The following is a 15,491-nucleotide window of genomic DNA, read 5'->3' on the forward strand; positions in this document are numbered from 1 at the left end:
AGGAAGCACAGGTGAAAAGGACACATGTAGACACTTACGCACGCAGACAGATACTGTACGTTCCTTCAGATGTCGTGTTTACTCTGAAACAGCAACCTGACTTAGTTGTTTTGTAATGTTTCATCTGCCATGTTAGCTCTGGGATAGTGACTTGTTCAGGTTGTGTCTTGCCTTTTACACACAGGGATAAGCTGTAACCCAAGTGGATATGCAACTGAAAAGCTGGATGTATGGCTGCCATAACTTTTATTGGTAGAAAGGTGAAAAGTGATAGATGACAATGACAAGCAAACTCATAGCAAACTTGTGACTTAAAAAAAAAAATCATTTTTCATTCGGCATTTTAGTCTTTATTTATCATAAAGACTGTGTAATCATTTTAACGCAGTTTAGGGTTTTAATCCCATCTCTCGTTTCCAGTCCTGAGGGTGTTGGTGGCCTTGAGTTGTGGGTGTTTTTGGAAGGCTGCATGTTCACAGAGTCGTGCTTCATGTTTTTCACAGACAAAATGTTTGTGGTTGGCTTCCTCAGCTGTGGTACAGCTATTTTTTTGTTTCCTCTTTGTTAGAATTTGAACTATGACTGATCTGACTTCTTCACTGAAGCCTCTGTATTTGGATTCACATTGTTACAGACGTTAAAGGCAGTACTTGGCGTGTTTTCAAAAATTTCAAGCTCTTGAGACTCTTTTTTATAACATTATCGAGCATGTAGAAACATATGTAGTCCTCGTTTTATGCAGTGTCTATATATCTGTTAGCTGTACGCAAGTATGTTTTAAAAAATGACCGCATGTCACCTTGAAAGTAATTTTAATTCAAGTGTTTAGCACTTTCCAACATGCACACTGTAGTGTAATTTGGTTAATACTGAGTAATGGCTCTAAGTAAACTCAAAAAGAGGATCACAGTGCATCGATTTCTGCCACACAGTACAGGTTTGTTGCAATTATTTTCATCATCATCCTTAAATGGAAAGTGATTTTGATTTTGATGGCAGCAACATCTACACCACAACCCCTCTTCCATAAATATCTGGGAATGGAGGAAACCATTTCCTGGACTTTTGGGAGAGGAATGTTATCCCATTCTTGTCTGACAATCCTGGGTCTGGTCATATTTTTTGTGCCAAATGTTTTCAGTTTGTGTCTGGACTTCCATAAGGACTAACAGAACCCTATGCCATCAAAGATGCGGGTTGGTGAGCTGAGCGCTGAACTGAAGCTGGATGGTCCCTCTCCTATTTAGTCTGGAGAATGCGGCATCCATGTTTTCCAAAAAGAATTTCAAATTTTGATTAGTCTGATCACAGAACAGCTTTCCACCCTGCTGACATATGATGTTCTTTGCTTTTGTGGATGGCACAGTGAACTGTATTTACAGATTATGATTTTTTGGAAGTGTTCATGAGCCCATGCAGTGATTTCCATGACAGAATCATGCTTGAGGACCCAAAGATTATCAGCATCCAGTATTGATTTCTCCAGATTCAAGGAAACTCTAGATGATATTATGTACTGTAGATGATGAGATATTCAAAGTCTTCTCAGTTTTATATTGAGGGACTTTATTCTGAAATTGTTCCACAATTTGTAGATGCAGTTTTTTACAGATTGGTGAACCCCTGCCAGTCTTCTGAGAGATTCTGCCTCTCTAAGATGCTGTGATAACCAGTTAATCTAATAGTTGAACTTTGCCACTTAGTTTGATGTCAACAACATTTCTGAGACAAAATTACCATATTTCTTTTCTTGAAACAGTACTTCTGAGTTTAAACATTTGATACTATGTGTTTTCTGTGTTCTATTTTGAATAAAATATGCGTATGAGATTTGCAAATCATTGCATTACGTTTTTGTTTGCATGTTAATCAGCGTCCCAACTTTTTTTGGAATTGGGGTTGTAATAATAATTTCTCTTTAGATCTTCCTGTAGAGCAGGGATAGTGGGCAGTGGAAGAATCACATGACTGTTGGCCTCAGCATGCTTTGATCCATGCTGCAGATGTTAATGTTTAGTTGCTCTTTCTCACTATACATAACTACATACATGGTTTCTGTGGTATTTGAAATCTATAATAGATGTACTTCTTAACATGGCTCTTTTTGGCTGATGACTAGCTGTGAAAAGATAGGTGGAATTTACTCTCTGTGCCTTTCAAAAAAGGGATTTCAACATAGTGGTTAAAGCCACACTGATGACATGCAAGAAATTCAGCAGGTTTGTTTGGTGATGACTGATCTGTGGAGATATGGTGTTGTAATTAGGTTAAGTTATCACTTAGTACATCTCAGTAAAAACAGTCACAAGAGGCACGTAGCTTGCATTTTCAGGCCAAGTGAGGACACCATAAGGATGCTCATTTTTCATTTCAGAAAACAGCAGATCTCCATGGGTAAAGGGGCAAGAACTCTCATCAATACCAATGCCATTCCTGTCAGCTAAGAACTGGAAACTGAAGCTTCAGTTCATGCAGTAATCTTCTGTTGACCAATTTTGGTCAACAAAAGATTGGAAAAAAAAATTGTCTGAGTCTTGGTTTCTGTTGCAACAATTGGATGGTAGGGTCAAAATTTGGCATACACAACATGAAAGCATGGATCCATCCCATCTTATATCAATGTTTCAGGCTGCTGCTGGTGGCGTAATTGTGTGGGGGACATTATCTTGGTGCACTTATCCCCCTAAGTACCAGCTGAGCATCATTTGAACATCATGGCCTATCTGAGTATTATTCTTGATCATGTCAATCCTTTTATGACTACAATGTACCCATGTTATGATGACTGCTTCCAGCAGGATAATGCGCCATGTCATGACAATGAACATGACAATGAGTTCACTGTACTTAAATTGCCTCCACAGCCACCAGATCCAATAAAGGACCTCTGGGATATGGTGAAATGGGAGATTCACAACATGAACTGTGTGATGCTATCATCCCAGTATGGACCCAAATTTCTGAGGAATGTTTCCAGCACCTTGTTGAATCTATGTAATAGCAAGGTGTGACTAATGAAGTGGCCGGTGAGGGTATGATAGTCTGTTATTATACTGATCGTTTCAGGAAGCATACAGCAACAGTTTTAACATGTAACACACTAATAGAGTAACACATAAGCAGCAGTCTAAAGACAAATGAAGATTATAATTTTTTGTTAAGGCTTTGAAGATGGGTTTGCAAATGCTAATCAACGTGCTGTGCACTCAGGACCAAAATACTATAAATTACACTTAATAACCTTTGAGTGGCGCTGTTTATTTAGTTTCGTGTGCTGTAACACGACACCTTGCTGCATTCTGTTGCCAAATTTTCAAACTAGATTGTATGATCTGTGAGAGGGACTGCTGCTGCTCCTCTTCCTCCTCCCACTCCTCCTCCTGTTACTACTCCTGCTGTACAATGTGCCACAACTAGTGGCTCAGACACCATCGCATGATTTTAATTAAACCTAGAATGGGGGAAAAGTGTAGCTTTTGAGCTCCAGTAAAGCAACAGTAACTGCACACAGTTAGAACAGGATAATTTGCATTTGCATACACAACTCTTTTAATTTATTGAAGACATTTGTCATGTTGACAATACAAGGCTATATGTGGACAACTAACCAGACAGTGCACACTTGCTGACAGTGACATCAGTAACGCGCTACTCTAAGCTCATTATTTTTTTACAGTAACGAGTAATCTAACGTGTTACTATTTGCAGTCCAGTAATCAGATTAAAGTAACTTATCCAAGTCACTGTGTGTTACTATTTTTGTCATTTTCCTCAGTAAAAAGATATGTTTTTGCTTTCGTCTTGCATCTCGGGAAGTGACATCCGGCCGATGTGACAGTTAAGTCCAGTTTTCATCATGAGGACAATAATAAATTTACAAGGAACTTATGCCATCACTGCTTGCTGATACCATGAAGAGTCATGGTGTCAGTCTTCCTGGGGCTTAAATATACACACAAAACACACACATACACACACACATACACATAGACACATAGATTTGGTGATAATTTAGCTGACTGACAGCCAGTGTGACACTGCTGGCTCCTGATTTGTTGTTTGTTCACAAACGTTTGTTTCATTAATCTGTAAAAAAGAGAAGGTGATGTTCCAAATATCAGGATGTTCTCAGGCGGCCTCGCACATGTATTAAAGCATTATACTATTATCACATATGCCAGTAATAGTGGTAGCATGTGTTTCTTTAAATTTAAAATTGTGTCAGTGTGCATGTTCTTTTCATCTTAACAACACATGTCCTGAATGTGCAGGAGACACAGAGTTAAATTGTGATTAACTTTATGCACACTGCTTCAGCCGGTCAGGGTAGAGTAAACCACACTTTTTCACACCCCAAAGGCTATAATCTTTCCAGTCCCCTTTCTTTACCCTCCCACACAAAAATGCGCACACCTATACAGAGTTGCTCTAGAGATTAAAAGAGAAGAGGAAATAGCGAATCACGAGCGCGCTGACTAGAGAGAGAGACAGAGAGATGCAGAGAGAGAGAGACGTTGAGTATAAAAGCGGATTTGTGTTTAAATTTGAAAAACCTCACAGTGTGCAAGAAACAACACAGATGAAAACAAACAAGGTTAGAAAAGAAAGACAAAAAGAAAAGTTAAAGGTGTGCTGCTTTGTTGTGGGAGATTTCTCTGTCTTGCCGGTTGTTGCTGATTCTCACCTGCTGTTTTATGTTCACCACAAGAGTTTTGATTACAGTCTGTACGACTACAATGATTGAATGATAGCAACTCAAGTTGAAACTTAAAACACATACAACAAAGAAAGTTTGACCTAAATGCTTTAATTACAACTAACAGTATGCAGTATTTTTATGAGTATGTTTATGTATTTAATATTTTGCACATAATTTGTCCTTTTACTCGTCTCTGCCTGCTGTATGTAGAGGGGCAGACTGACTGCTGAGTGGGTAGGATGCATACCACATGGGTGCGAATGCTTTGCAGCAGTGAACCCCTTAGGGTGATCCAAGGGTGTAGTACCCTTGTGGCTGGCCTGGGCTCTTACTGTATTCCAGATGTCAAAAAGAAAGTAGAATGATTATGCTCAGGATTTTTATTAAGTTAAATCTTATTGTTCTCATTTTGCAAAGCTCGCATTGGAAAGCATTTATTCTTGAGTCAGGGGTAAAACCACCTAGAATAGCCTTTTTTTTTCTCTTATGGATGGATTACGCAGTATGGATGAGCACTGTCCCCTCCATGTGTCATCCCAGAGTCATCCTACTATGTGTTCATGGATGAGTCACCTCTGTCCACATGTTGATTTTCCAAGTATAGCGTGAAGATGTTTCACTCTCTGTAGCAATAGATTCCCAGTGCAGGGACACTGGTTTCTTGATGAGTGGTGTCTTCATAATGTCCTCATAATGGTGCACAGTGTAATCAGATTTTTCAGCATGTCAGCTTCATTCATGCAAACAAACATATGCTAGACACAAAGAAAAACTCAGTTTGTGTTCATTTCTGGTTAAAACTCAAAACTGAATATCATTCATGTAAAAATCGCACACTTTGGAAAGCTGCATGGCGCTTACATGATTTGGTAAGTTGTCTTACATTTTGCTGCAACTCAGTTACACAGATCTCTACAGTGGAGGTGGTGAGTGCAACATTAGCATGAACCACAAAGCCACAATAGCCACATTAATGGGAAATAAACCAGGATGGAATCAACATAAATGATCCTTTACGGCTAATTATCCAATTTAACAAAAAAAAAGAAATTCCCTTCTCTCTGATTTTAGTATGATGTAAATCCAGCTCACTGTTTTAGGCATTTGATGATGAGCATGTTGGTATTTTAGTTGCTTTCATTTCTACACAGGCAACATTGAGCAGTTTTCTTGGGCTGTTTAATGTAGTTGTATGATTGCATGTGATGTGACTATATTACTATTTCATATTACAATATTCCTGTGTCAATATCAATATCATTGTGCTTTGTTTTGTTTCATTTTCAGTGCATATTCTTTGTTGCATTATTGAATATTGCATGCGTCTGTGTCTGCGTGAAACCAGTTTTCCACTCATCTTCAGTCTCAAAGGCTCGTAGAGGAAACATTGAGTTTTCATTTTGAGTCACACCACTGTTCTCAATGGAAACTTCACACACAAACAAACAGATATGGTATTATGGTGGAACATGCTGTTAACATGTGTGCATCTGCCAGGTTTGTCACCAATAAAAACTTTTTATTTCAGCATGAACAAAATAACAACAAATAACAAGTGACAATCATGCCAAAGGGTCCTGGCTGCAGAGTTTCACATCCAGAGTTCACTTTGTTCTCCTTAAACCTGAAACTAAAACCTTATTTTCTTGCACACTGTGTTCCTTTGCACCAGTCTGCCTATTTGCAAGCAAAATGAGGAATGTGCACAGGAATCACATGCCTCACAACAGTTGCAGCAACCTATATTCAAATCTACAAAACTTTCCATCAGCTTGATGGGCAACTTTTATCTTCTTTGGTGGGTGGCACCATTAAAATTGTGCAAGAAAATGATTTCATATATGCTCATGTTGCAGAGTATAATTTCACAGCTAGCTTACTATACATTCAATGTTAAGCAGGGAGGTGGGGTTGGTGTGTGTGTGTGTGTGTGTGTGTGTGTGTGTGTGTGTGTGTGTGTGTGTGTGCTCCAGAGTTTTATTTAGTGGTTATCCAGATGCGAATAGTTGAGAGGAGCAGGAAGATGTCTTTTATTGCTCACACTGTGATGATGTCATGTTAGGGAGTGTCAGCTCTTGGCTGATAACATTTTTTGCAGGCCACTGTTAGTTTGCAGCCCAGCAGCTGTAAATCAGTGACATGTCACGACATCTAATCCATGCACAATTTACGCAAAACAATTCCACATAACTGCAGCCCGTAATCATGATACAGAGAAAACTCTTTGCTCATGTCCAGACTAGTCCTGTAGCTTGGACTGCAGCTCACTTGCAGGTTGCTTTCAACAAAAATGCCAAATGAATAAATGTAAATGGCATCTGTCAGCCTCATGGAGCTGTGTAGACTTCAGTTTAAATGACAAAACTACAGTTTCCTTTGATTGTAACTGTTTTTTAAAGCCATCATTCCTTGCAACACAAGATAAGATATATTACTGGTTAGAAATCTGTCATAATTTCATGACTACCAGCAAACTCAAACTTTGTCTTCATGGGAGTCCAGGTCTATTTACGGGGAAGTTCCTCTCATATTGAGTTATTGTTTCCAAGGGTAAGAAATGGCATCCGTGTCCCCCCCTACCAGTAATCCTGCATTTTAATTTTATTTCCTCTACTTGGTTGAAATTATATTTTTACCTTTAATGAACCAAACTGCAGATTTCTTGCTGAAAATGTAACATTTCCTTCACACGCGTTTGAACATGGTTCTTCTTCTTTCTTTTTTTTAACATGTGAACATTTTACATTAAAAATACTAATAATATGGACTTAAAGTGTAATGGCAGGCTTAGCTCCCATGAATTAACATCGCTGAATGTAAAATTGCCTTGTATTTGTATTGTAATTCATAGCTTCTAATACTAACAAACAAAAAACATTTTTTTATGATAATATTTGTGCTGCTTACCCCAATGTGGGACTAAAATGACACCAGACCCTCTGCAAGGGGAAACACCGAGTGCACATTCTGTTTCTGCTTCTTTCATCTAAATATGCATACTGCCTCAGAAATATAACCTTTTGGGTTTTTTTAAAGGAGCTTGTGGTGGGTTTATTTTTCACATGTGCTAGATGAGTGTGTGCACGTGTGCTGCACAAGACAGTAGAATTTTCTTTTTTTTTAAAGTAGAAAAAACAAAACGCAGGTAAATTCAGGCAAGAAAATGTTATGAGGTCATGCTGTTGAAATTAGATGACTCCACAGTACAGTTTTGACACCTTCTTTGGCAACATTTATCCATGCTCTGTTTTGAAACTAAAACAGAACCTTTTTTTGGTTGTTGGTACGTTAAATGCCATGTCTTTGCTGTGCAAATAACTTTTACAGCTGTAAAAGGGGATGTGTGACTGATTTGTCACATGCAGCTGTATATTGTGTGTTTGCTCTTTTGTTGCATTGCCTCATCTCAACATTTCAAAATGCCTACTTTGAAGAAGGCCTGGTATTTGAGTTTGTAATACAATGCAAATGTATTTCTTTGTATTACTTAAGTTATGCTGCTGTTGTGAAACTTCTGCATTTTCATGAAGAAACTACACAAACCGACATGAAGCCCCCTCCCAAATGTAATTTTTATTAACCCAACTCTTAGGACTTAGGACGAACACACATCCTGGCGCAAAGAAATGAAAGACTGAAATGTGCAAAGACAGATGAGCTCAGATGTTTTTCCAATTATTGGGTCAAATGTGATAACAGCACAAAAGTGTGTGTTTTTTCCACTCTTTGATTTGACCGCATGTGGCAGTTAAGATACACAAACACAAACATACACAGGCACTGTAGAGACCATCTATTAGAGCAACCATGTCTATTTTTCCATTTCCTCTGTTCACACTAAGCTGTTGAGGTACCTCTAACCACGTGCTTTTCTTTTCCAATAACGAAATCGACTTTCACCTCACGAAACACAGCTCCTTTTCTTTGCTTTGCACCTCTCTTTGTGTGCAGACATGCATGTGAACTTTTCATTACCTGATCATTTTAATAAATACGATATTTGTTTTCTTTGCTGCTTCGTAAAACCCACCGTTGCCCTTCAAATGCAACAGGCCACGGATTCAAGTACAAAGTTGCTATGTTAAAAACAGCCATCTTCACTGTACAAAAATGTTGTGTGATAACATCACAAGAAGTTGGTTGGGAAGATCTCACGCACACACACGGGCAAAGACACAAATTCAGAGCCACTGAGCACCAATCGACTGCTGAAAGGGCTCTCAATCAGTCAATCAAAATACTACTGCAAATACTTCAAAGGTCAGCCTGGAGGCCACAAGAGGAAGCGACAAAGCCATCAGCTTGTACACAGCAGAGTTCACAGAATTCACGTCATAGAATAGTAAATGTTCATGTTTTCATTTTTTTTCTACTCAATTAAAGACTCCTTTTCCATATTAATGTTTATCTTGACCAACGATTTGCTTAGCAGTTCAGTTAAAAATTTGTTAAAACTGTTCAACTACATGTAGATATGTAGGAAAATGTAGGATGTAGACATGAAATATAAATATGCACTTTAGAGGCGTGTAGTGTGAGTAACACGTGGTCTTTACAATGCCTAAAAGTGAGCTGGGACCACATCTGAGATGAACCACTTAGCTTTCACAAACCATTAGTCTGCTTTAAGTTTAAGGTATGGACCCATAAAAAAGCATTCAGACTGAATATGATACTCATGTTTACACAGTTTCTCTGTCACCTGTCCATGTTGTTGTTGGAGTTCTTTTTGGCTACCAACACAGTTCAGTAAAGCTAACAATTTAGTTAGCATGCCGCTAACATAATTTCACCAAGTTAGCCTCTTTCTGTCCTTCTTCTTCTTCTGCCACAAGAAAAGAATAACAAAGCTACATATTGTTTAAGTTTATTACAAGCAACACATGGAATACCTAGGACAGGATGGTTAAAGGATTCACAATAGCACTTTCGGTGTTGCTTCTTGTCGGGCATTTTTCTTTTTTAGATAGGAATTAATTATAGCCTGGTTAATTAATTTAATGAAGGCAGAGAACATGTGTACATATGCTGCCCATCAGTTGTGATCTTTACGTTGTATTCAATGTGCAAATTTTACCAGAAATTGTAACGCAGCATTTCTGCTGCTCTTTGTCAGTGGTAGACTTTGAGCTTTGTTTGGTGTGTCATGGCCTGAAGGATAAACAGTGTGCTGAAAGGGGTTTCAACTCAATATGACAACAGAGTAAAGTATTTAATTAGCACGATGCACAACATAAGGTGTGTTTGTGTGTGTGTGTGTGTGTGTGTGTGTGTGTGTGTGTGTGTGTGTGTGTGTGTGTGTGTGTGTGTGTGTGTGTGTGTGTGCACAGGAGTGTGTCTGTCACTACTGTTTGATCACAGCAAAGTGAGAGCACACACATGCAGCAGTGTGTTGAAGTCTAGAATATAAAGAATTATGAGCAGAATTGCAAGATGAAGACAGAGACAACACAGAAAAAGAAAAGGCAAACAGGGAGAGTTTACAATGATCACTGTGCTATACAGCCTCTTGTATTTGTGGCTTACAAATCAGTAAACAAAGTGGAGTAGTGTGATCTTCTTTTACAGGTTAGTTAGGCTTCCAGTGGTGTTAAGGAGTGTAGCATTGAAGTAACAGATTGCAACTGTCAGTTTCTGATCAAAGCAAACGATCTGCTATAGATTTTCCAGGTAATATGTAAACAAACCCTTTTGTCCCACTGGGCATAGAATTGCATAATAAATAAGCTTTGTTTTTTTCTTTTTTTTTAATTCCTACAACAAGATCTGTAGCTGTACAATCTTAAGCTACATCCCTTGCAAACAGATTCTTGTGCATGTTAGTGCATTTCCGGGAATAATGCAACTCTAAAGCTTTAAAAGTAAATACCAGTGTACTTGTGTTTTTAAAACATTTTAAACATTTTATTCAATTTTTAGGGCTCATTTAGCTTGGTTTTGATCAATTTCTTGATCAGCAAAAGAAGGCCAGCAATGAACTGAAATCCCTAAGAAGTTTTGTCTGTGCATCCAAAATCTCGATGGCATTGACTTACCAAATGGACTGGACCATAGACTGTGTACAGAGACAATTTGGAGATGTTTGAAATTATATTATTAGGATGAAAAAGGATGAATTGGATTGAATTGAATTGACTGGGAGAACCAGGCTCAGGGAGGGGCAGTCATCTGCCACAACCGGTTGGGGGTAAGGTGAGGGAGACAGGACAAAAGACATGCTGTGTAAGAGAGTCAGAAATTAAATGCAGAGTGGTGTATAAGAGAGAGTGAAAAGAGGTGAATGAAGAAGAAACACTCAGTGCATCATGGGAACCCCCCCCCCCCCCCCCCCCCCCCCCCCCCCCCCCAGCAGCCTAGACCTATTGCAGCATAACTAAGGGATGGTTCAGGTTGATCAAAAAGGAAAGTTTTAAGCATAATCTTAAAAGTAGAGAGGATGTCTGTCACCCAAATCCAAACTTGGAGCTGGTTCCACAGAAGAGGGGCCTGAAAGCTGAAGGCTCTGCCTCCCATTCTACTTTTAAATACCTTATAAACCACAAGTAAACCAGCAGTCTGAGAGCCAAGAGTTCTAGTAGGGTACTACGAGGTCTTTAAGATAAGATAGGGCCTGATTTTTCAAGCCCTTGTATATAAGAAGAATAATTTTTAATTTGATTCTGGATTTAACAGGAAACCAATGAAGAAAAGTCTGTATGGGAGAAATTTGCTCTCTCCCTGTCAATACTCTAGCTGCAGAATTTTGGATCACCTGAAGGCTTTTCAGGGACCTTTTAGGACAGCCTGATAATAATGAATGTGTGAATTAATTTTCAGCATCACTCTGAGAAAGGATGTTTCTAATTTAGAGATATTGTGCATATTTGTTTAATATGTGCATTGAAGGACATATCCTGGTCAAAAATGACTCCAAGATTTTTCACAGTGTTACTGGAGGCCAAGGTAATACCATCCAGACTAAGTATCTGGTTAGACACCATGTTTCTAAAGTTTGTGGGGCCGAGTACAAGAATTTCAGTTATATCTGAATTTAGAAGCAGGAAATTAGAGGTCATCCAGGCCTTTATGTCTTTAAGACATTCCTGCAGGTTAACTAACTGATGTGTGTCATCTGGCTTCATGGATAGATAAAGCTGGGTATCACCTACATAACAATGAAAATGTATGCAATGCTTTCTAATAATACTGCCTAAGGGAAGCATGTATAATGTAAATAAAACTGGTCTTAGTATGCAAGCATGTGGAACTCAATAATTAACATTGGCATGTCATGCTCTAATCTCTGTAATAAAATGTTATGATCAACAGTACTGAACACTGCACAAGACAAGCACAGAGATGAGTCCACTGTCAGAGGACATGAGAAGATCATTTGTAACCTTCATTAATGCTGTTTCTGTACTGTGATGAATTCTGATTCCTGACTGAAACTCTTCAAAACAATCCACTCTTCTGCAGATGAGCAGTTAACTGTTTTATTATTTATGCCCCACTGCTGTGTAACCCATTATTGCAATTTTAAATGTTCTTAAGAAAGGATCAGACAAAAGAGGGTTTTCAGTGAACACTGTTAAGTCTTCAGTTTCTATGCCATATGTCAGAACAAGATCCAGAGTGTGATTAAAGTGATGGGTGGGCTCATTTTGAGAGAGGCCAACTGAATCTAATAATAGAATAAATGCAGTGTTAAGGCTGCATTTTCAACATCTACATGGATGTTAAAATCACCCACTATAATTATTTTATCTGAACTGAGCACTAAATCAGATAAAAAGTCTGAGAAATCAGTAAGGGCCAGGCGGATGATAGATAACAAATAAAACTGGTTTTCTTTTCATCATTTTGAGGCTGATTGTCATTATAGGCTGATTGTTGTGTTTTTATTCCATAACACCTTGTTTCAAAGCTCAAATAGTTTCAGTGTTTTTATGAATGGCAACATGGCCTTTCTCATTTTGAAACTTGTCAGAGGTCTGCATCCTGTGCTAAAATTTCTGAGGTGATAGTCACGAAGCCTTGATTCTTATCAAAGAAACATATACAACTAAAACTACTAAAGTCGATGTTTAGAATTTATATCTGTTAATATCCATGTATTTATTTCAAATGGAGTGCACAGAGGCACAAAGCCTAAAGAAAAAAAAACGTAAATGTATAAACGTGTGTGCGCGCATGTGTGCATGTGTGTGTGTGTGTGTGTGTGTGTGTGTGTGTGTACACGCTTTGAGGTGGGGGCAGTTGTTTGTCACAGAGATGTGACCTCTCAGCATGGTGTTAGGTCTTCAGAGTCACAGTGCTATTGTGTTCTGACCTCTCACATTACAGCCAGTCAACAGTCAGTATTATGGAAATGCTCACATGCTTGGACACTCACAAATGCACACACTGTTGGTCCAGGTGGTCAGTATTGTCTTCTTGGGGGAGGAGGTGGCCTTGCTTCAATGCATGAGAATTAGTTAGCTTCCATTAGCACTCAATAGCTAGTAGTTAGTATCTGTTAAACACATGCACACCTACACACACAGAAAGAGACGTTTTATTTTTCAGGACACAGACTTATTTATATGCCAGTTAGTTCAAATGCATTTTAAATAATTCATTTTTAAACCAGACTGCATCTAACAATGATTTACATCATTAATATGTTTTTTAAAATAATTAACATTAATCAGTTTGACTAGAAAATGATTGAAATAAAAACTCTCCAGCGCCCGAGATGATTTTTTTCTTCGAGGTACAAAAAAAGCGAGACTCAAAGCAGAAATTACCACTTTGCATTGTGAAAAACTAATTTTCTGTCCATCAGCTAGCCACCAAGAAGTTTCAGCCCTAATATTTTTATTATTTGAATATATAAGCAGCAGGTGGCAGTAAAGTTGAACCTTAACTGTACAGATTACAGTATAATAAGTGTTGCATGTTATTCTTTCTGTTTTCTTCTTTTACAATGTTGGGCAGAAGTGAAGGTTCTTTTTGTAGCTTCCACAACAGTAAAGAACAGCAGTGCAACAAGTGGGCATTGAAAGAGTTTAAAAGAGTTTAAAAGCGATACATAAAGTCTAAACTAGCCTTTTCCACACACATATACAGGTTTTTTTTTTTTTAGAACACGTCTTTCTTTCCAGCTTAAAGACCAAGTGAAAGAAACTTTATTTGTAGTATTGATGTCTACAGAGGAAGAAACGGAGAATTCAGTGGCCCAAACATCAGTGTTTGCTTCCTGATTGGGTCTTCTCACTCACTTACTGTTCTTCCTTGATTCATTGCACTACTGTCACTCTACAACTAAGCAACCGACCCTCTACTTCCTGTTTACAGCGGCAAATGCAGACCCTGTTAATGTGAATTGCCATGTAATACTCATGTAATAATAATTATTTCTCAAATCATTCTAAAACATTTTGAAAACATATTAATTTTGTTCTGTAATTCTGTTCTGAAATGAAGGGGTATTGTTTTTTCCACCTCTGATGCGCTGATGTCTGTGTACTCTGTACGGATGAAGGTTCAAAGAGCTGATTACATGGCAGGCGTAACAGTTTGCTGCTGCAACCTCACCTATTGCTAAACAGCTCTGATGCACATGATTATGTTAATCTTAACATGTTTCAGAGAATGTGGACTATCATTGTATATATTAATGAATTCAGCTCTTTATTTCTCTTATTTGATGCTGCAATGTTCTGCTTATGTGCTGTTTAACAGGCCCTTTATTGAGTATTTCTACAGTACATTGGCTTAATGTTTACTTTCTTGACAACTGGTTAAAAACAAACAAAAAAACTCGTGTTCCCATTTATTTAAATAGAATATATACATTTTCATGGCCAAAAGAGTTTGAATATTACTGTGTTCTGTCCTCCCATTAGAAGTTGTGACTTTCTTGCTGAGCAAACAGTGAGAAACTCAACTCACACATTTTCAATGCTTCACTGACTTACACCTGGGTCGATAAGTTGTAATGAAGCCTGAGGCAACATAATTAGTGCAGTGACAATAATCAGAGCAGTAAAATAAGCTTTAATTTGTTTATTACCAACATTACCAGCAACTACTGAGGGTGCAGCTGTTTCTCAATAGGGAACTAGGGCCTGGGGGAGTGGACTACCATAATGGCTGTAAAAACTCTGATAAGAGTTTGTGGAAAAACTGTCCAATATTTGTCACCTCCTACCTACTATTTATCAAGTTATCCAGACAGGCGACCTATGGCCATCAGTTTGTTTGATAACACAAAATTGCTGGGTTGGCACAGCAGTAGAATTTACAGCTATTTATGCTCCATTGTGTATATTGTGTCTACTGTAGTAAATAATCTCTAATTACCCTTAAATTCCCTATGGGCAGCTCAAGGTTTGAGTGTTCCTGCGGTGTTGAGCGCCAACAATGATTTGCTTGTTTAAACATATTTTCTGAGGAGAGTGCAGGCAGCCACAAACATTGTAAAGCGGGAAGCATTTTAACACCCATGAAACCAGCCATGCATAAATGTCTCTCTTTCTTATCTCATCTTCTCTGCTAACTCAGCAGAAGTGATAATGTGACAAAGGCCACAGTGCATCTCAACTGCAATGATGGCACCTTAATTCTACCCATGTTGTTTACCAGGGTGGTTATCTTAGTTTAGCTAATTAGCATTTTGACATTTTTTAATATGCACTAAACACAACAAGTACAAGTGAGGCTGTATAAGAAGACTTCATTGTAAGCGATTTTTATTTATTTTTGCATATTTGTCACACTCACTAATTTGATTTAATTTATTAAGCTGGTTCAGCTGTTAAATCACGAA

The sequence above is a fragment of the Archocentrus centrarchus genome, chromosome 15 (genome assembly GCF_007364275.1).
Source record: "Archocentrus centrarchus isolate MPI-CPG fArcCen1 chromosome 15, fArcCen1, whole genome shotgun sequence".
Taxonomy (NCBI): Eukaryota; Metazoa; Chordata; class Actinopteri; order Cichliformes; family Cichlidae; genus Archocentrus; species Archocentrus centrarchus.